General features: G+C 43.7%; 1 protein-coding gene and 1 pseudogene across 2 annotated transcripts in view; both read left to right on the plus strand.

Moving 5' to 3' along the window:
- The first annotated feature begins 10,663 nt into the window (after positions 1 to 10,663).
- Positions 10,664 to 10,972, plus strand: LOC118552528 (U6 snRNA-associated Sm-like protein LSm3 pseudogene; annotated as a pseudogene).
- Positions 10,973 to 17,686: 6,714 nt separating this feature from the next.
- RHBDL2 (rhomboid like 2) overlaps positions 17,687 to 20,977 on the plus strand; it is a 48,474-nt gene continuing 45,183 nt past the window's right edge. For both annotated transcript variants that reach the window (XM_036119023.2, XM_078073390.1), the window contains exon 1: positions 17,687 to 17,810. The gene's annotated coding sequence lies outside the window, so the exon portion shown is untranslated. The remainder of the gene's footprint in view (positions 17,811 to 20,977) is intronic.

Consider the following 20,977-nt stretch of genomic DNA (forward strand, 5'->3'; position numbering starts at 1 on the left):
TTATATCAGGATGGTAAATTTTATGTGTATTCTGTCACAATAAAAAAAAAAAAAAAGAAAAAAACACCTAAGGATAAGTTGAACAAAGTCACAGGTCATATATGAAGAATATGGTGAAATGTTATTGAAAACTATAAAATTGGAGCTAGACAAAAAAAAAAGTTATTTGTTCTTGGGTAACAATGTTATAAAAAATTTTTTTAATTATTTATATTTAATGCAATTCTAGTTAGACTCCTGACAGGCAGTTTTTTTTTTTTTTGAAATACATTGAATTGAATTGTTAAAATAATCTTAAATCCATATGGAAGAATATAAGCCCCAGAATAACCAAAGAAAGTATAAAAATGAAGTATAGTGAAGGGGGACTACTTGCTTAACTAGATGTCAGAATATTCATAAAACTGCTGTAATCAAAGTAATATAATGTTGGCATAGGACTAGTTCTAAAACTAGATCTTAGTGTATTAGATAGTTCAGCATGTGACAATGTGGTGTCATTTGTCGCAGAGGGAAAACATGGTTCCTTTTAGTAAATGATGCTGTTGAACTGGTTCTGTATATGGAAGAAAATAATTTTTTTTTGAGAGAGAGAGCATGAGTGGGGGGTAGGGGGTGGGGAGGGGCAGAGGGAGACAGCCCCAAGCAGGCTCCATGTCCAGAGCAGAGCAACTTGGGGGCTCAACCTCACGACCCTGAGATCATGACCCCAATTGAAATCAAGAGTTGGAGGCTTAACCAACTGAGCCACCCAGACACCCCTGGAAGAAAATAATCTGATCCCTATCTTATGCAATTTCAACAGATGGCTTAAATATTTGCAATTAAATGTAAAGATAAAATAAAAGTAAAAATCTTAGAAGAAAATATAGGAGGGGATCTAATGTACAACATGGTGATTATAGTTAATATACTTGAAGTTTTCTAGAAGAGTAGATTCTCACCACACACAATGGTGACTATGCGAAGTGATGGATGTATTAATTACCTTGGTGGTGATCATTTCAAAATGTATACATATACTATCACATTATACAGTTTTATTTTTTAAAAGATTTTATTTATTTATTTTGAGAGAGAGAGCAAGAGAGCATGTGCATAAGTGTGGGGGAGGGACAGGGGCAGAGGGGAAGAGAGAGTCTCAACCAGTCTCCATGCTGAGCGTAGAGCCCGACGTGGAGCTCTATCCTACGACCCTGAGATCATGACCTGAGCCCAAATCAAGAGTTGGATGCTTAACTGACTGAGCCACCCAAGCACCCCTTTTCTGTATATATTTTTTAAAAAAGAAAGAAAATGCAGGAGACCATATGTACAACCTAGGTATGAGGTAGACCAAGGCAGCAAATTCAGCTATTAGAAAAGAAAAGTAGGAGACGCCTGGCTGTCTCAGTCTGCAGAGCATGCAACTCTTGATCTCTGGTCAAGAGTTCAAGCCCCATGTTGGGTGTAGAGGCTACTTTAAAAAAAAGTAGGAACTACTTGACTAAATGAGGCCTTTCTTTTTTTTTTAAGAATAATTTATTTATTCATGAGAGACAGAGATAGAGGCAGAGGGAGAAGCAGGCTCCCCACTGAGCAGGGAGCCTGATGTGGGACTCGACCCCAGGACCCCGGGATCACGACCCGAGTCAAAGGCATACGCCCAACTGACTGAGCCACCCAGGCACCCTAAATGAAGCCTTTTAAATGAATTATAAAACAGGCAAAAAAATTTGGGGGGAAAATGCAATAGAGTGAACAGAGAGTTAACATTTATATATTTTTTTAAAGATTTGTTTATTTGAGAGAGAGAGTGGGGGGGGAGGGGCAGAGGGAGAGAGAGAGTGAATCTCCAGCAGACACCTCCCCACCCCCTCCCCTCCGCTAAGCCCGATGTGGGGCTTGACCCCATGACCCTAAGATCATGACCTGAGACAAAATCAAGAGTTAGACGGTTAAGTGATTGAGCCACCCAAGAGTTAACATTTATAACATTATAGGAATTCTTGCAAATGGACAAGAAGAGGAGTAAGAATTGAACAGAAAAATGGACCAAGGCCATGAAGAAGTAATTCACAGAACAAATCTGAATGCACAAGAAGCATATTAGAGTGCCCAGACTCACCAAAGCCAGGGAAATGCAAATTAAAGTAACAGTAAGATTTCACTTTATACTTAGCAGATTGTGAAAATTAAAAAATTTAGATAATATTTATTGCTGGTGGGATTGCTGAAAAAGAGGCCTTATTATATATTGCTATAAAGTAGTATAGCCTTTTTTTTTTTTTTTTTTTTTTTAAGTAATCTTTACGCCCAGCGTGGAGCTCAAACTCATGGCCCTGAGATCAAGAGTCACACACTCTACCGACTGAGCCAGCCAGGCACTCCTGGTATAGCCTTTTTGGAAATCATTTCAGCAACACCTATTAAAAATAAAAACATACCCTTTCATCTACAAATCCCACTTCTGAGTAGACATCCTATAAAAGAAAAGCACTGGATGGGGCGCCTGGGTGGCTCAGTCATTAAGCGTCTGCCCTCGGCTCAGGTCATGATCCCAGGGTGCTGGGATCGAGCCCCACATCGTGCTCCCTGCTCGGCGGGAAGCCTGCTTCTCCCTCTCCCACTCCCCCTGCTTGTGTTCCCTCTCTCGCTGTGTCTCTCTCTGTCAAATAAATAAATAAAATCTTTAAAAAAAAAGAAAGCAAGAAAAGCACTGGACTATATCTACAAGGATGTTTATTGCAGCATTGTTCACAGTGGCCAAACACTGAGATTAGAGAGAATAGTCATCATTCAAGCAGTGACTGAAGAAAATATGGTATATCTAATGCAGCTCTTAAAAAGAATGGATCAGAAGTATGCAAATTTACATGGTGGGATTTTAAAAAGGAAACCCAGATATGGAGAATTTATGTAATTCATCTAAGATCACATAGTTAGTAAGGAGTAGGGCCAGAATTCAAAAAGTCTGGGTCCAGAGTCCATGAACTTAGCCACTGTATTGTGTTATTTCTGAGGGAATGTAAATAGAAAGTTGGTAGAGGATGACAAAGAAAAGGGAGAAAAAAGAGATCCAGCGAAATACCATGAATGTCAAAGGAGCATGAAACAAAGGGGGAATAATCATCTGGTAGCAACTGTTTACTCTCCATCCCCCAAGACAGGACAAGACGGGACAGCAGAGGCCACCCTTCCTAACTCTCAGTGTGGCATGGGAATGGTGAATTTTCTTAGACCATCAGAAGACACTCTGCTTCCTTTGTTGGGGGTACAGAGCCTGTATTAGCAACAGGTGCCACAATGCTTTGGGTCTTCTTGCCATCCCTCTCTGAGCTGACCCTGAGTCTCCTCTCTGCTGGTGTGGCTCTGACCACTGCTGCTGGCTGCCGTTCGTAGAGATGGGATGTAGCAGAGGCCTCTCTTCTCTCCTGCAGATAGCAGAATGATGTGGTTAAAACACAAATCTGGGGGGATGGGGAGGGGCACCTGGATGGCTCAGTCGGTTAAGCGTCTGCCTTCAGCTCAAGTCATGATCTCAGGGTCTGCCCAGCAGGGAGCCTGCTTCTCCTTTTCCCTCTGTAGCTCCCCTTGCTTGTGCTCTCTCTCCCTTGCTCGCTCTCTCTAATAAATAAAAAATCTTAGAACAAACAAACAAACAAAAAAACCCCACAGATCTGGGGATCAGGCAGATGTGGGTTCAAATCCCAGCTTGGTTATTGACCACTTTGTGTACGTCTAGGCAAGTCACAACCTCTCTGAACCCAGCTTGCTCACCTGTAAAATGAACCTACATCACAGGTCAATTACCTGAATTAACTGAGATAATGCCTCTCAAGTGCTAAGCACATCTCTTCTTAATAAAGTCAGAAAGTATCTTTCAATGGGGGCACTTGTATTCAGCTACTTTTACTTTTCAACCCACAACTTTTCTTCCCGTTATTTGCTGTGGGACCCCAACAAAGATGCTGGGCATTGAACCAACTGTTTTGCTTGCCTATTCTTTAAAACAGTTTTGAAAAATTGCGTGCTCTTGTGCATATGTTTTAGTTGACATTTAAATTTTTTCATTCTGGGGCGCCTGGGTGGCTCAGTCAGTTAAGCATCTGACTTCAGCTCAGGTTGTGATCTCAGGGTCCTGGGATCGAGCCCCACTGCTTGTCCCTATCCCTCTGCCCCTCCCCCTGCTTCTGCTCTCTCTGTCTCTCTCAAATAAATAAATAAAATCTTCTAAAAATAAGTAAATATTTTTTCATTCTAAGATAAATACTGCAAAGGATAGTATTTCCAGCATATTGCAAATATCAACATTTTAAAATTAAAATCCATTACATAGGGGTGCCTGGGTGGCTCAGTCGTTAAGCATCTGCCTTCGGCTCAGGTCATGATCCCAGGGTCCTGGGATCGAGCCCCGCATCGGGCTCCCTGCTCAGCGGGAAAGCCTGCTTCTCCCTCTCCCACTCCCCCTGCTTGTGTTCTCTCTCTCGCTGTGTCTCGCTCTGTCAAACAAATAAATAAAATCTTAAAAAAAACCCAAAACATTACATAACTGTTTTTGAATATATCGAATATTAAGAGGTCAGATGTCTGAAATCAGTTTCACTGGGCCAAAATCAAGAATCATTATAAACATATTAAATATATTGAATCATTATAAAGTGGTCTAGAAAGACCTTTGACCAAGAAGGGCACCAGATCAGATAGTGCTTGACCAACCTCACCATATCCCTTTTTGTGGCATTTGACTATTCGTGAAACAGTAGTCGAGATACAGAAGAAAAAACCTCTAAGCAGAAGCCATAAGGTCGTAGCATCTAGGAGAAGGAAGAAATCCAGCAGGAGATGGAAGGAGAGCAGGGACAGAAGCCATCAGTAGAAGCAGCAGGAAGAAACAGGGGCAAGGACAGAGATGAACTGTGTCCAGAGAATGGAGGGTAGGAAGCAATAGATGACCTCCTGCGGGTCGGGGAGGGGAGTGCTCACTGGCGTTGCCTTTGTGCACGAGAGCTGTTATTGTATTCTAGATGGCAAAGGGGCAGGGTTCAGTTGCACAAAGCAGGGCGAGCAGCAGGGAGAGGGAGAAGCAGGCTCCCCACTGAGCAAGGAGCCTGATGTGGGACTTAGTCCCAGGACCCCAGGATCACGACCTGAGCTGAAGGAAGACAATTAACCGACTGAGCCACCCAGGCGCCCTTATCTGTGATTCTTTACACAAAATTCCCATTTCCTGTGGTAAGCCGGGGGTGCTTTTGTTTCCTTTAGCCTAAAAGAAGTTAATGCAAAAATCAATACCAAGGGGGTAGCACGGAGCAGACCTCCAGAGTTGTGCAGAAGAGAATGTGGCCACCGCAGCAAGATGGTGAGCCGTGAGGATCTTCTTTCTGGTAGTTTCATGACAGCGTAGTCACTGGGAGCATAGGCTCTGGGGCCAGATAGCCTGAATGTGAATTTGTCCTTGTTGCAGGATTTTGGGAATGTTTCTGGGCCTCGGCTTTATCTGTAAATGAGATATATTGGTTTCCTATGGCTGCTAGCACAAATTGCCACAAACTTGGTGACTTCAGACAACAGGAATTTACTCTCACGGAATTCTAGAGGCGAGATGCCTGAAATCAGTTTCACTGGGCCAAAATCAAGAATCAAGACATTAAAGGCATCTGGGTGGCTCAGCTGGTTGAGTGTCTGCTTTCAGCTCAGGTCATGATCTTGGGGTCCTGGGATCGAGTCCCACGTCAGGCTCCCTGCTCAACGGGGAGTCTGCTTCTCCCTCTCCCTCTGCCACTCCCCCTGCTTGTGCTTTCTCTCACTCTCTCTCTCAAATAAATAAAATCTCAAAAAAAAAAAAAAAAAAAAAAAGAATCAAGACATTGGCCAGGCTCTTCTCCATCTAAACACTCCAGGGTAGAATCTGTTTGTTGCGTCCTCCAGCTTCTGGTGGCTGCCAGCATTTCTCAGCTTGTGGCTACATCATCCTACTCTCTGCCTCTGTGGTCACATTGCCATTTCTTCTTCTGCCTGTGACAAATCTCTGTCTCCCTCTTACAAGGATACCTGTGATTGAATTTGGATTATCCAGGTGGATCAGAGAACCTTAATTTAATATTTTGCCATATAAGGTGATATTCTGACACCAACTAGTGTACTATAGTAAAATTTTCGCACTAATCACCAGGAGTTAGCACAGAACCCATCATTAAAAGGCATGGTCCCTGGGGCGCCTGGGTGGCTCAGTCGTTAAGCGTCTGCCTTTGGCTCAGGTCATGATCCCAGGGTCCTGGGATCGAGCCCCACATCGGGCTCCCCGCTCTGAGGGAAGCCTGCTTCTCCCTCTCCCACTCCTCCTGCTTGTGTTCCCTCTCTCACTGTGTCTCTCTCTGTCAAATAAATAAAATCTTTAAAAAAAAAAAAGGCATGGTCCCCAACAAAACTAACTTCACTTCAGAAGCTACCCAAGCTTCAGCCATCCCCAGGCCACCCCCATTTATGCTAACTGGCTAAAAAGTTGAGGGTTCCCCACTCTGGTTTGAAAATTTGGTAGAATGACTCACACAACTCAGGAAAGTTCTTTTTCTTTTTTTTTCTTTTATTATGTTATGTTAGTCACCATACATTACATCATTAGTTTTTTTTTTTTTTTTTAAGATTTTACTTATTTATTTGACAGAGAGAGGCACAGCGAGAGAGGGAACACAAGCAGGGGGAGTGGGAGAGGGAGAAGCAGGCCTCCTGCTGAGCAGGGAGCCCGATGCGGGGCTCGATCCCAGGACCCTGGGATCATGACCTGAGCCGTAGGCAGACACTTAACGACTGAGCCACCCAGGCGCCCCACATCATTAGTTTTTGACGTAGTGTTCCATGATTCATTGTTTGTGTATAACACCCAGTGCTCCATGCAATACATGCCCTCCTTAATACCCATCACCGGGCTACCCCATCCCCCCAACCACCTCCCCTCTGAAACCCTCAGTTTGTTTCCCAAAGTCCATAGTCTCTCATGGTTCGACTCAGGAAAGTTCTATACTTACAATTGCAGTTTTATTATAAATAATACAAGTCAGGACCAGCCAAAGAAGAGCCACAGAATTTGGGAGGGCCTCAGATACAAAGCTCCCATGCCCTCTACCTGTGAAATCCGGGCATATCACCTCCTGGCACATCAATGTTTGCCTGCCAGGAAGCTCTACCAAGCTTCAGAGTCCAGAGTTTTTACTGGAGCTTCATTATATAAGCATAATTGATTAAATCATGGGGCCATTGATTGGCCATCAATCATTGGTTGAGCTCAGTGTCCTTTCTTCTTTTGCCTCCCTAGAGGTCAGGCTGATATCATGTGGGTATGTCATTGTGGTTTTGATTTGCATTTGTCTAATGACCAATGATGAATGATGTTGAACATATTTTCATGTGCTTATTGGTCATTTGTATATATTCTTTGGAGAAATACCTATTCAAATTCTTTGCTCAATTTTTGATTGAACTTTATTTTTTTTAATTATTGAGTTCTAAGAGTTCTTTATATATTCTGGACAAGTCCCTTATCAGACATATGATTTTGCAAATATTTTCCTCCCATCTTGCAAATATTTTCTCTCATTTTGCTTTTTTGGTGGTATTGTGTGCAGCACAAACGTTTAAATTTTGAGGTTAGCCCAACTTACCTGTTTTTTCTTTTGTCAGTTGTGCTTTCGATGTCACATCTAGGAAATCGTTGCTTAGTCCAAGGTCACAAAGATTTTACTCCTATTTTTCTTCCAGGAGTTTTGTAATCTTAGTTCTTATATTTAAGTCTATGATCCATTTTGAGTTCATTTTTGTGTATCATGTGAGCTAGGGGTCCAACTTCATTTTTTTGCATTTGGATATCCAGTTGTGTTTGCACCATTTGTTAAAAATTAGTATCTCTTTGAGCCAGGTGTTGAACAATTTCAGAGTGCTGGATACAGGCAGAAAGGCTTCCTGCCACATTTCGTGATGGTTCTGAATGTCAAAATTTGCTCTGATCTGGGAAATGTAAACCATGTTTTCCCTGTCTTGCTGTAGGTAACATAATCAATGGTCTCTTTCTTATATTTTTGATTTCATGAAATAGTTCTAATCAAGTTTTCAGTGTCTCACCTTCAGGGGGAGCATATCGTCAGGAAGTCTAATAGTCAGGTTAATTAACTGTCACAAACAGCAGACCACTAGAATTCCCATAGATATTAATCAGGGTTGTCAGTTGCAACAATAGAAGCCAAAAGTGGCTAATTTAGGAAGAAAATGAATGTATTAGAAGGATTTTACATAGCTTATAGAAAAGAAGGGAAAACAGGAGAAACAGGCTTGGAAAAGGAACAGAAAGCCATTAATCTAGCTAAAAAAAAAAAGAAAAAAAAAGGCTAGATAACATTGATCATTTCTCTCATCACTGGACATTTGTTGCTTCCAGACTCTTTTGAAAATTTAAATTCAGGCGCGCCTGGGTGGCTCAGTTGTTAAGCGTCTGCCTTTGGCTCAGGTCATGATCCCAGGGTCCTGGGATCGAGCCCCATATTGGGCTCCCTGCTCAGCGGGAATCCTGCTTGTGTTCCCTCTCTCGTTGTCTCTCTCTGTCAAATGAATAAATAAAATCTTTAAAAATTTTTAAATTCAATTTATTAACATGTAATGTATTATTAGTTTGCTTCCACACTCTTGACACCATTGCTGCAGCCCTTAATAATCTCAAATTGAGTCTTTACAAGACTCCAGTGTCCCAGGCATGAGCATCTTATTGGCCAAACCTTTGTTATTGGCCCATGGCCTGGATGATAGGGGATAGGGAAGGCAAATACTTGTCTTCCTTCAAACTTCTGTAATACAAGTTGGGCTTTTCCCTTCCACTGAGACCCATAAATGGGACTATTCCTCAAAATAAGAAGGGTGTTCAGACATGAGATGGCTAAAAAAACAATAAGGTACATTACAGAAACAAATAATAATAAAAACAACAGCCAACAGTCATTGAGAGCTACATATGTACAAATTTTATGTGAGTTAACTCAGGTAACACTTAAAATAGCCCAACAAGGTATGTCCCATTACTAACCTATGTGGTAGGCTAAATAATACCCCCAAAGATATCTACTTCCTAATCCCCAGAACCTCTGAATATGGCAAAAGAGTGAATATTACCTGTTGTATAATAATAAAGAGCTTGACTGGGGGTGCCTGGCTGGCTCAGACAGTAGAACATGTCTCAGGGTTGTGAGTTTGAGCCCCATGTTGGACGTAGAACTTACATTAAAAAAAAATTGACTGGCCTTTGCCTCTATTATGTCAATTGTATCTCAGCAAGCTTAGAAATTTAGAAAAATTATTAATTTATTAATAAAAATTTATTGATAGAAAAATTTATAAGTTTTAGAAAAATTTATTAATACATGATAAAATTGTGGGGTGCCTTGGTGGCTCAGTTAGTTAAGCATCTGCCTTTGGCTGGGGTCATGATCTCGGGGTCCTGGAATCGAGCCCCCTGTCAGGCTCCCTGCTCAGCAGGGAGTCTGCTTCTCCCTCTGCCCCTCTCCCCTGTTAAAAAAATACATGATAAAACTGCTATGGAAGATAAATCCAACTTCACCATGAAGGTAGCAGATCTGTGGCCTCCAGCAATTCCAGACTCACACAGTCACATTTTTTTTTTCCTCTCCAGAAAGGAAAAGAGCATCTTCCTCCCAATTTTGTTTTGAAGAATCTCAGGGAAAATGCTGATTAACCTGTCTTGGGTTAGACTCCCATCCCATTTCCCAGGAAGATCACAGGTCTGTAATCAGGAGAGAGAAGTCTAAGGGGAGTCTGAAAACAAGATTCTGCTGCATTAGGGAATATATGCAGAGTCAATTGCAGGAATTGCTTAGAGAATTTTGGGAGAATCCAAGAGGGACTCTAGGACCTTGAATTTTAAGAGTCTACCACCAAGAAGCAGCAAGTACACAGTTAGATCAGGCTTCTTTGTTTACTTTGAGGAGTTTCAGTAGAGACAGGAGATTTAAGGGATTAGTTAAGGCGGTAGCTGTAGTCTTAGTAGCTAACAGAACTGTGAGGCAAATTCAGACCCAACACTCTGGCCAGTGAAGAACTTGGAAAAATGTAGAAGAAGGTATTCAAAGCTATAGAAACTATACACATATATACACACAGGGATAGATAGATGATAGATAGATAGATAGATAGATGGAGATGGATACATAGATATGCAAGCTATTTACTTTAGTTACTTTTTGGAAATGGACTTTAGGGAAACTTTCATTTTTTATTGTTTTTATTTTTGTGGCATTTAAATATTTTGCAATATTTTATAAGAAATAAATGAAAGATTTTTAAAAATATTTATTTATTTATTTATTTTAGTGAGAGAATGTATGAGTGGGGTGGGGGGGGCGGCAGAGGGAGAGGGAATGGAGCTTGATGTGGGGCTCCATCCCAAGACCCTGAGATCATGACCTGAACTGAAACCAAGAGTTGGATGCTTAACCAACTGAGCCACCCAGGCATCCCCCCCAAAAAGTTTTTAAAAAACAAAGTCTGCAAGTCTGCGTGAAAAAGAAATGGGCTTCTCATTGTTATCAGACTGTCCTTAACTGGTGTTGGGTTCTCCAGGACTCTTCTCTCTCATCAGCTGTTAAAAGTAGATTGGAGGGGGGAAGAGCGCAGGGTTTGAAACATGGCGGACGATGTGGACCAGCAACAAACTACCAACACTGTAGAAGAGCCCCTGGATCTCATCAGGCTCAGCCTGGATGAGCGAATTTATGTGAAAATGAGAAGTGACAGAGAGCTTTGAGGCAGATTACATGCTTATGATCAGCATTTAAATAGGATATTGGGAGATGTGGAAGAAACTGTGACTACTATAGAAATTGATGAGGAAACATATGAAGAGATATATAAATCAACAAAACGGAATATTCCAAAGCTTTTTGTCCGGGGAGATGGTGTTGTACTAGTTGGCTCTCCATTAAGAGTTGGTTAAAACAAAGAATTTATCACATATGGAATATAGGAGCTTCTGTATGATTGCCTCTTTAAATGTAGAAGACTTTCAAAAGAGAAACCTGAGTAAATTTTGATATTAAGAAATGACCAAGGATTCTTCCACTCCTGAAATGAGTTGATTTGTGGATAACTCAAAAATTCTTAAGCTAAAGTGCATTTTAATTTTTTTCCAGCCCTTTCAATAAATGTAATCACCAAGATGCAGAAAAAAAAAAAAGGTAGATTGGGGGAAAAAGTATGGAAAAAGAAAAAGAAAGCCTTGTGTACTGTGGGTGGGAATGCAAACTGGCGTAGCCACTATAGAGGACAGTATGGAGGTTTGGGGCGCCTGGGTGGCTCAGTCGGTTAAGCATCTGTCTTTGGTTCAGGTCATGATCCCAGGGTCCTGGGATCAAGTCCTGCAGAGAGCCTACTTCTCCCTCTCCCTCTGCCCCTCCTCCCTGCTTGTGTTCTCTCTCTCATGCTCTTTCTCTCTCAAATAAATAAAATATTAAAAAAAAGAAGACAGTATGGAGGTTCCTCAAAAAATTGAAAATAGAAACACCATACAATCCAGCAATTCCACTACTGGGTATTTACCAAGAAAACAAAAACACTAATTCAAAAAGATATATGCATCCCTATGTTTATGAAACCATTATTTACAGTAGCCAAGATATGGAAGCAACTCAAGTGTCCATCCACAGATGAATGGATAAAGAAGATGGGATATGGGCGCCTGGGTGGCTCAGTTGGTTAAGCGACTGCCTTCGGCTCAGGTCATGATCCTGGAGTCCCTGGATCGAGTCCCGCATCGGGCTCCCTGCTCGGCAGGGAGTCTGCTTCTCCCTCTGACCCTCCCCGCTCTCATGTGCTCTCTCTCATTCTCTCTCTCAAATAAATAAATAAAATCTTTAAAAAAAAAAAAGAAGATGGGATATATATAGATACACTGGAATATTACACAGCTATAAAAAAGGTAATGCAATCTTGCCATTTTTTGACAACATGGATGGACCTAGAGGGTATTATGCTAAATAAGATAAGTCAGACAAAGACAAATACCACATGATTTCACCTATATGTGGAATCTACAAAAGCAAAGCAAATGAACAAACAAAACAAAACAAAACAGAAACAGACTCATAAATACAAAGAAGAAACTGGTGGTTGCCAGAGCAGGGGAAGGTGGGAGGTGGGGGGAAATAGGTAAAGGGGATTAAGAGGTACAAACTTCCGATTATGAAATAAATAAATCACAGGGATATGAAGTATGACATAGGGAATATAGTCAATAAGATTGTAATAATTTTTTTTTAAAGATTTTATTTATTTATTTGACAGAGAGAGGCACAGCGAGAGAGGGAACACAAGCAGGGGGAGTGGGAGAGGGAGAAGCAGGCTTCCCGCCAAGCAGGGAGCCCGATGTGGGGCTCGATCCCAGGACCCTGAGATCATGACCTGAGCCGAAGGCAGACGCTTAACGACTGAGCCACCCAGGCGCCCCAGATTGTAATAATTTTTTATGGCAACTATACTTATCATGGTAAACATCCCATAATGCGTATAAATGTTGAATCACTATGTTGTGCACCTGAAACTAATATAGTCTTATATGTCGAGTATACTTCAATTAAAAAATTAAATAAGCAAAAAAAAAGTAGACTGGAGAAAAACAGTGTGCATTTTATGCCCCACATATGTAAAGCCAAAAGGGAGGGTTATATATGCACATTCACACAGATTATCATTGGAATGATAAATAGGAAGCTGATAAAAATCAATGATTCTTGGGAGGAAAAGGGGGGCGGGTTTGGAGGATAAAGGCAGATAAGAGATTTGCTTTTCATTGTCTACTGGTGATGATGTTTGAATTTTTTTTTACCATGTGAATGCATTACTTATTAAAATAATTTTTAAAAAAGTAGCATTCAGAGACTGAATAAAAGGGAATGGGTAGTATCTGAGACAGATGGGGTAGATAGCATGCTCAACGTCTGCACTAAGCCCCACTATCCAGCTTGCCTACATTGCAGAGGCTGGGAAGTTAAAACCGCACTTCCATGACCTTCTTGGAGCTTGGTCTCTGGATGTGTTTTAAGTTCCCCAGTCAGATACACTCTAGGGGGCTTGAATCTGGAACTGAGTTTCTCTGGGGGAGAAATGAGGCACCATGTGAGGGTGTAGGATGTCATGGTTCTGGAACCAACAGCTCTGACGCTGGCTTCTTTTCTCTCAGATCTTGGCTAAAGGGGTGTGTTCTTGGAGCCAATAGTTGGGACAGTAGCTTCCCAATTTCCTAATTTCCTGATGTGGAAGAAGTAACAATTTTTAAAAAAGATTTTATTTATTTATTTGAGAGAGAGAGAGAGAGTGTGTGAGAGAGAGAGCACAAGCAGGGGGTAGGGGTAGAAGGAGAAGCAGACTCCCCGCCGAGCAGGGATCCTGATGCGGGACTCCATCCTGTTACCCCGGGATCATGACCTGAGCTGAAGGCAGATGTTTAAGTGACTGAGTTACCCAGGCGCCCAAAAGTAACAATCCTTTTCAACTTATAGTAACCCTCTTTATCTCTGATAACTTTGTTAACTTAAATTCTATTTTGTGTGATATTAATATAACTATACCAACTTTCTTTTGGTTAGTTTGACCATATTTTTACATGCTTAAAAAAAATCTTTTGGGAGCGCCTGGCTGGCTCAGTCAGTGGAGCATGCGACTCTTGATCTTGGGGTTGTGAGTTCGAGCCCCATGTTGGGTGTAGAGATTACTTAAAAATAAAACCTTTAGGGGCACCTGGTGACTCAGTTGTTAAGAGGCTGCCTTCGGCTTAAGTCATCTCAGGATCCTGGGATCGAGCCCCGCATCTGGCTCCCTGTTCAGTGGGAAGCCTGCTTTTCCCTCTCCCACTCCCCCTGATTGTGTTCCCTCTCTCGCTGTGTCTCTCTCTGTCAAATAAATAAATTAAAAAAATCTTAAAAAAAAAAAATAAAAACTTAAAAAAATTTTTAAAAATCTTTTTTATACTTTAAACTTATATAATGTTATATGTCAATTATATTTCAATAAAAACTCTCAACCTTTCCTACTTTCTTAATTTTGGGGTGTGTCTTCTTTAAATAGATTTGTTCATTTAGCCTTAGTTTATTCCTGTTTTCTCTTAGGAATCCCTTAGATATCAGCCAAGGTTAGTCATGAATTGAAAAGGATTTTTTTTTTAGATTTTATCTAGTGTTTTTGGGTCTGCTGTACTGGGTTTTCTGTGAATGTTTACTATGTCTTTTTTCATAAACAGAATACCTTTTAAAAAATTCATGTTTCATATATTTTAGACATATAATGCTAAATCCCAGAAGGAAAGCTACCTTATTGGGATATTCACATTTGCAGTTTATCAGAATTTATCAGAATTCAGCATTTGGGAAACATACTCCAGGGAATCTGGAAGAATATAATGAGTAACTTTATGCAGCCTAGATTATATTGCTTCCTGTTGAGTGGTCTAACACTCTGGGGCCTTGAACTATTCCATAGACCGCACACCTCTAGGGACTCATCTGTAGTTTTACCACCCACTACCAATCACAATTCAGACAAGAACCTTGGTGGCCAGAAGCTACAGAGATATGTCCTGACACCTGCTGGTGACTGAGGGAGCCTTCACCTGCTAAAGATGGGAACTGTTGATGCTTCTGAGTTCAAAAGTTCAACAAACAATTGTTTCACACTTTTGTGTCAGACTTTGGTGTCATTGCATGGATACAAAGATGAAACAGAGTGGGTTACTGCTCTTGAAGAATTCATAAACTCAGGGCATGCCCTTTAGTGAGGAAAGAGAAAGACACATATACCAATAATTTAAATACTTTGTGGTAGGTGTTATGATGCGTGTGAGATAATAAAAAAATATGTACTGGTCTCTCCTAAGTTCCTGGCACAGAGCTCCTAAAACCCTTGTAAATTCCTAAGTGATAAGAGCACTAGGAGCATCTTTTGTTCTATTGAGGTAGCTCTGGGTGGGTTCCTGGATGGCTCCTAGATGGGGCTGGTCACCAGAAAGACCGAGCCTCGATTTGAAGCTTGGAATTTTCAGCCCTGCCCCTCCCATTTCTATAGAGAGAAGAGGGGCTTAGAAATGGAGTTAGTAATTGATCATGCCTATGTGAGGAAGCCTCCATAAAATCCCGATAGTATGGTGTTCAGAGAGCATCCAGATCCGTGAACCATCCATGAATTGGGTGGGTACATACCCCTTCTGTTTCCATGGGGACAGAGCTCCTGTGCTTGAGACTCTGCCAGACTTCACCCAATGTTATCTTTTCATCTGGCTATTCATTTGTATCCTTTATCATATACTTTAATAAACTGGTAATGGTAAGTATTTCCCTGAGTGAGCCACTCTAGTAAATTAATCAAACCAGAGGAGAGGGGTATGGGAACCTCTAATTTGTAGCCATGTCAGATAGATGTTGTGGGTAACCCAGGTACTTACTACGGGGCATCTGAAGTGGGGGACAGGCTTGTGGGACTGAGCCCTTAATCTGTGGGATCCGATGCTATCCCCAGGTAGGAGTGTCAGAATTGAGTTAAATTGTAGGACATCCAGATGGTATCTCAGAGAATTGCTTGGTGGGGAAAAACCCTCTACACATGTGACCAGAAGTGTCAGAAGTGAAGTGTTGTATATGAGTAGTAAAGGAGACACACAGGAGGGAAAGACTCCCCCCCCCCCCCCCCCCCCCGCCCAACAATGCGGTAAGCTCAGAGTGCAGGGAGGTTAGTTTACTCTGCATCTCCACACGAGGAACTCTCTGTAGCTCCCAGATTTACTGCTTTTCATTTCAGCTACAGGCAGAGACAGAGTAGAGTCTTTCTGCCCCTAACGCAAATTTTTAGGAAAGGGAAATTAACGGCCCCCCCCAACCCCAGTTAAATGTCCTTCTCTGGTCCTATAACTGTGACCAATCTTGGTCACAGATGCTGCGCTGAGCTGGCAGGATACTTGGCTCTTGTCTTTCTATAGCACGCAAACCTGAGTCAGTCCTACCACCTTCTTTGCCTGAGCAGTTAAGAGCTGCTGGAGAAAAAAGCCACACAAGCATCTGTAGAAATTTCAAATGGAACATCCAAATGGGACAAGATCCCCTAGGTCTCGTGATGGTGGTTGGGTGGTAAGGGATGGTGCTGGGGGGTGGGGGCGGGTAGCCTTGCAAAGACTGATTCGATGGAGGGGGGGGCACCTGAGTGGCTCAGTTGTTTAAGCATCTGACTTCAGCTCAGGTCATGATCTCAGGGTCCTGGAATCAAGCCTGTGTTGGGCTCCCTGCTCAGCAGGGAGTCTACTTGTCCTCTCCACACACTCATTCTCTCTCTCTCTCTCATATAAGTAAATAAAATCTTAAAAAAAAAAAAAAAAAGACTGATTCAATGGCCCCAAAGGGGCATGATCTTGGTGAATTCACCAAGTTCAGGGGAAGGCTCTGAATTTTGCAAGCTAGAAGCATGAGCTTCATATCTCAGAACCAAGGGGCACCTGGCTGGCTTAGTCGGTAGAGCATGCAACCTGTGATGTCAAGGTTGTGGGTTTCAGCCCCATGTCAGGGGCTTAAAATTTTAAGATTACTTAAAAATAAAATCTTAAAAAAAGAAAATCTCATGGGCGCCTGGGTGGCTCAGTCGGTTAAGTGTCTGCCTTTGTCTCATGCCATGATCCCAGAGTCCTGGGATCGAGTCCTGCATTGGGCTCCCTGCACAGTAGAGAGTCTGCTTCTCTCTCCTGCTCATGCTCTCTCTCTCTCAAATAGATACATAAAATCTAAAAAAAAAAAAAGTCTCAGAACTGAGTTTTTTTTTTTTTTTTAAAGATTTTATTTATTTATTTGACAGAGAGTCACAGCGAGAGAGGGAACACAAGCAGAGGGAGTGGGAGAGGGAGAAGCAGGCTTCCCGCCGAGCAGGGAGCACAACGTGGGGCTCGACCCCAGGACCCTGGGATCATGACCTGAGCCGAAGGCAGACGCTTAACGACTGAGGCACCCAGGCGCCCCAGAACTGAGATTTTGTAGGTACTGATTCACATTAACAAGGTTCATAAGCAACTGATGTACAAATCCTAAATGAGAATTAATTAATTTACAAAAAGTACTTAAGGGCATATCAACCCTCCCCAGGGCCTAGTGCAATGGGAATTATTCTCAAAATGCATTGAATTAATAATCAGAAACTGGTAAACCTATTTCACGAGGGGCGAAGGTAGAATCAGTTTGGTAGACAGAACCCAGGGGGCTTGTGACTAAATCTTTGCCGAGGGTCACCAAGTCACTCCAATCTGGTGTCCAGCGCCACACCTGGCTTCCCACCCCAGCACCACCAAAGGCAGAGTGACAGAGACCACCCTGCCGAGATCTTTCCCCAGGGCGCTGAGCGGGGAAGGAAGAAGACTCAGACGTAGGCAGGAAGGTAGGACTTGGAGGAGGAATGGAGTTCAGTGCCGGGGCCACAGAGAAAGAAAGATCAGAGACTGTCCCAGGCTCCCTGGCTCAGACCCAGGCAGGCGGAGGGGAGGACTCATTCATCCTGGGCCAGCCCAGGAGTGAGACCGCAGAGCTGCCTTGCCCGGCCCAGGCCGCGTGTCAGGGCGGGGAGGGGATTTCATCAGGCTCCCTCCCCCTGGGCCGGGCGCCTGGGAACCTGTTGGGACGATTTTAGTTTGCGGAGGGACGGAGGAGTTCCTGGCAGGGCGGGAACTTCAGGGAAACAGAAGCAGCCCCTTGGCCCGGGCAGCCTGGAGCGCGGCGGGCAGCCTGTCCCGGCTGGGACGACGAGGGCCTCGCGAGGTAAGTTGAGGGAGCTGGGACCGGCCGGGGGCGGGCCTCCCTGGGGAGAAGGGGGCGGGGCAGGAAGCGCCCCCGGGTAGAAAAGCCGGAGTCCCGGGGCTCGAGCGGGAAGCAGCCGGCCCTGGGGCTCTCCTGGCATCCTCCCTTCCGGACTAGTCTTCAGGATGGCCGCTTGGGATCCTGCAACATTTTAAAAGTAGCATGTTGAGGGGCGTCTGGCTGGCTCAGTCGAAGGAGCATGGGACTCTTGATCTGGGGGGTCGTGAGTTCGAGCCCTAGGTTGGGTGTAGAGATTACATAAATAAATAAATAAATAAATACGCGTTAAAAAAAATAAAAGTAGCGAGCTGAGTCAGGAGTGGGGGGCTGTCTCTGACTTCTTCCCCAGGGACATGGTGGGGGGGCCAGGTAATGCCGTTCTCCTTCCCAGCCCTGCTCAATCACTGGCCTTCTCGCCCTTCATCCTATTTTCCACGATAACCAAAACCCCTCCCCACCTTTGTCCCCCAACTTTCCCCGCCCACTCCCCCCTGCAGCTGAGCCAGTTCCTAGCCCGCCTGGGTTGGCCGACCTCTCCCCTGCCCCTCACTGGAGACCACAGCCAGGGAAGACATTCTCTCGGCTTCTTCCTGCTAGGCGCCTCCCTCAGGGTTGTTTCCTCCTTCCTGGTACGGTTATCTGAGGGATTTCACTCATTCGTTTATTATTCACTTGTTTATTCCTCACTGTTGGAGCGTAAACCTGCGTTCTGGGGGAGGGGGCACACAATCTCTGCTCTTCCTGGGAATAGGGAAACTGACCTTTATTTCACACACAGTTAATAATTATAAGCTGGTGGGCCGTGTGGCCTAGGGTAAGATTATCTTGGAGTTGTCCGGACACTTGGATTCCCATCCCACCTGTCCTGTTTACTTCCTGAGCCCCGGTTTCCTCACCTGTAAAGTGGAGTTGCTGTGAAGACGATATGAGAGATGCGTGTCATCCTCAATAAACACCAGTGCTCTTACTCTTTCCCTTCTTCTTCGGCCCGTCCTGCGGCGCCCCTCCTCCCGCCACCTCCCCCGATCTATAAGACCGCCCCTGGTCTTGAAAGCACTTAGGCAAAAGTGTAAACCCAGAATGGGTAGGGAAGGGAGAGGTGGAGAAGGGAGAGGGAGGCTCAGAAGGGGTGGGGGTGGGGCTGGATAGGGGAAGGGGCCTTCCGTGGGTCTGAGGTAAGAACACCCGACCAGGGCTGGGACTCCAGGGGAGGGAGATGAAGTTCCCAGGAGGCTCTCCTGTGGTGTTTCTGAATTTGCACTCACACTGAGCAAGTGATGGGAAGTACCAATTCCTAAAACCACTCTGCCTGGCCTCAGGCTAAGGGCTTTTAAATGCATTATCTCATTGAATCATAACCCTGTTATGATATTATTATCCCCATTTTACAGATGAGGAAATGGAGAAACTAACAGGCTAAGGCTAAGGGATTGCCTAAGGTCACATGGCTAGTAAGCAATGGATCCAGAGTTCAAGTGTGGGTCAGACCCTAGACGCCATGCTCTTTGTTCAACTCCTTGCTGTCTTTCCAGTTCCTGTGTATCAGAAAGAACAAAACTTCCTAGACACCAGCTTCTCACTTCCTATATATCTCCTGCTCTGGGCTGCTTCATTCCTGTGGGGAGGAGCACACTCCTTCCCGATTCATTAATTCATTCACTTATTCACCCATCATTCATTCAATCAAGTGCTCTGTTGGTCAAGAGGGCAGGGACCACGTCTGTGTGTTCACAGTTGTGTAACCAGCACCTTGTATGACCCTAATACAGGAATGTTCGATGAATCCTTTGTGAGTAAGTGGGTCCAACAAACATTTTTTGATGCATTCCGTGGGCTCCCTCATAGGGATTCGTAGATGAATGAAACAGAAGTCCTATCCTCAAGACCCACACAGCCTTGTGGAGGAGATGGCGATAATACAAAGAAGAGATGGTACCCTAGACGGGAGCAGAGGCTGCAGAGGGAACTATGAGGGGCATTTTAATTCCACGATATCTGCCTTGTTCTCTACTGGATCCAGGGCCTAGCCAATGGCAGACTCATGGAAGATGCTTGTAAGGGTTTGCAGAGGAGATGTTTACGACAGAGTCTTGAAGCGGGTGTTAGAAGTTTACCAGGAGAGGGGTGCCTGGGTGGCTCAGTCAGATTCCGTGTCCAACTCTTGGTTTCTGCTCAGGTCATGATCTGAGGGTTGTGTGGTTGAGCCCTCCGTTGGGCTCCATGCTTAGCATGGAGTCTCTGGAGATTCTCTCTCTCTCTCCCTCCCCTCTAGCCCCTCCCCTGTTTGCTCTCTCTCTCAAATAAATAAATAAAATCTTACAAAAAAAAAGAAAAGAAGTTTGCTAGGAGAACAAATTGGAGAAGGAAGCTATTCTAACGGAGAGAGACACTCATGAAAAGGCCTAGTGGAGGGCTGGAGCTGGAATTGCTAGGGGCTCAGTACGGCTGAAGCGTAGAGTGTCTATGGAAGAATGAAGGATAAATAGGCAGGCCTCAGGCCGTGAGCCTTGTTAAGGAAACTAGATTTTACACCAAGTGTATTGGGTAACCATTGAAGGGATTTAGCAAAAGGAGGACACCATCTGACTTGTATTTCAGAAGTGTGGCTGATGCATGGGGGTCAGGGAAATGGCACCAAGATCTCTAGGTCTGACAGGGTTCCTCTCTGTCTGAGGAAATGAACCTTCCTCTTTAGGACCTGGGTTAGGACTTGCTTTTTAGGACTTCATAATGGTTCATGAAGGGCCTCCTAACTTGCCTTGTGTCCTGATCTACTGTGCTTTGTCCTCAGCTGTATGCTGGGTGACTGCTAATCTATTCTTTTCTTTTTTTCAAGTGATTTACATTTGTATAATCTGGAGCAAATTCTGGGGTATTCTGCTTGCTGATTTGTGCTCTATTAGAGAAAGGAGAGAGATGGAGTTGCGGGGGCAGGGGGGCACCAGGAATTATGTTGGGCTCAGAATGTGCCCCGGGAGTTTGTGTTGAATATAGAACTGGGGGTATATGGATGTGGATAGCTTTCAGAGAATCAGTTTCCAGGCCCTCAGATTCCACAGGTATTCCTTCCTGAAAGCAATCTGACTGGATTTTTTTTTTTTTTAGATTTTGTTTATTATTATTATTTT

The sequence above is a fragment of the Halichoerus grypus genome, chromosome 5 (genome assembly GCF_964656455.1).
Source record: "Halichoerus grypus chromosome 5, mHalGry1.hap1.1, whole genome shotgun sequence".
NCBI classification, from domain to species: Eukaryota; Metazoa; Chordata; class Mammalia; order Carnivora; family Phocidae; genus Halichoerus; species Halichoerus grypus.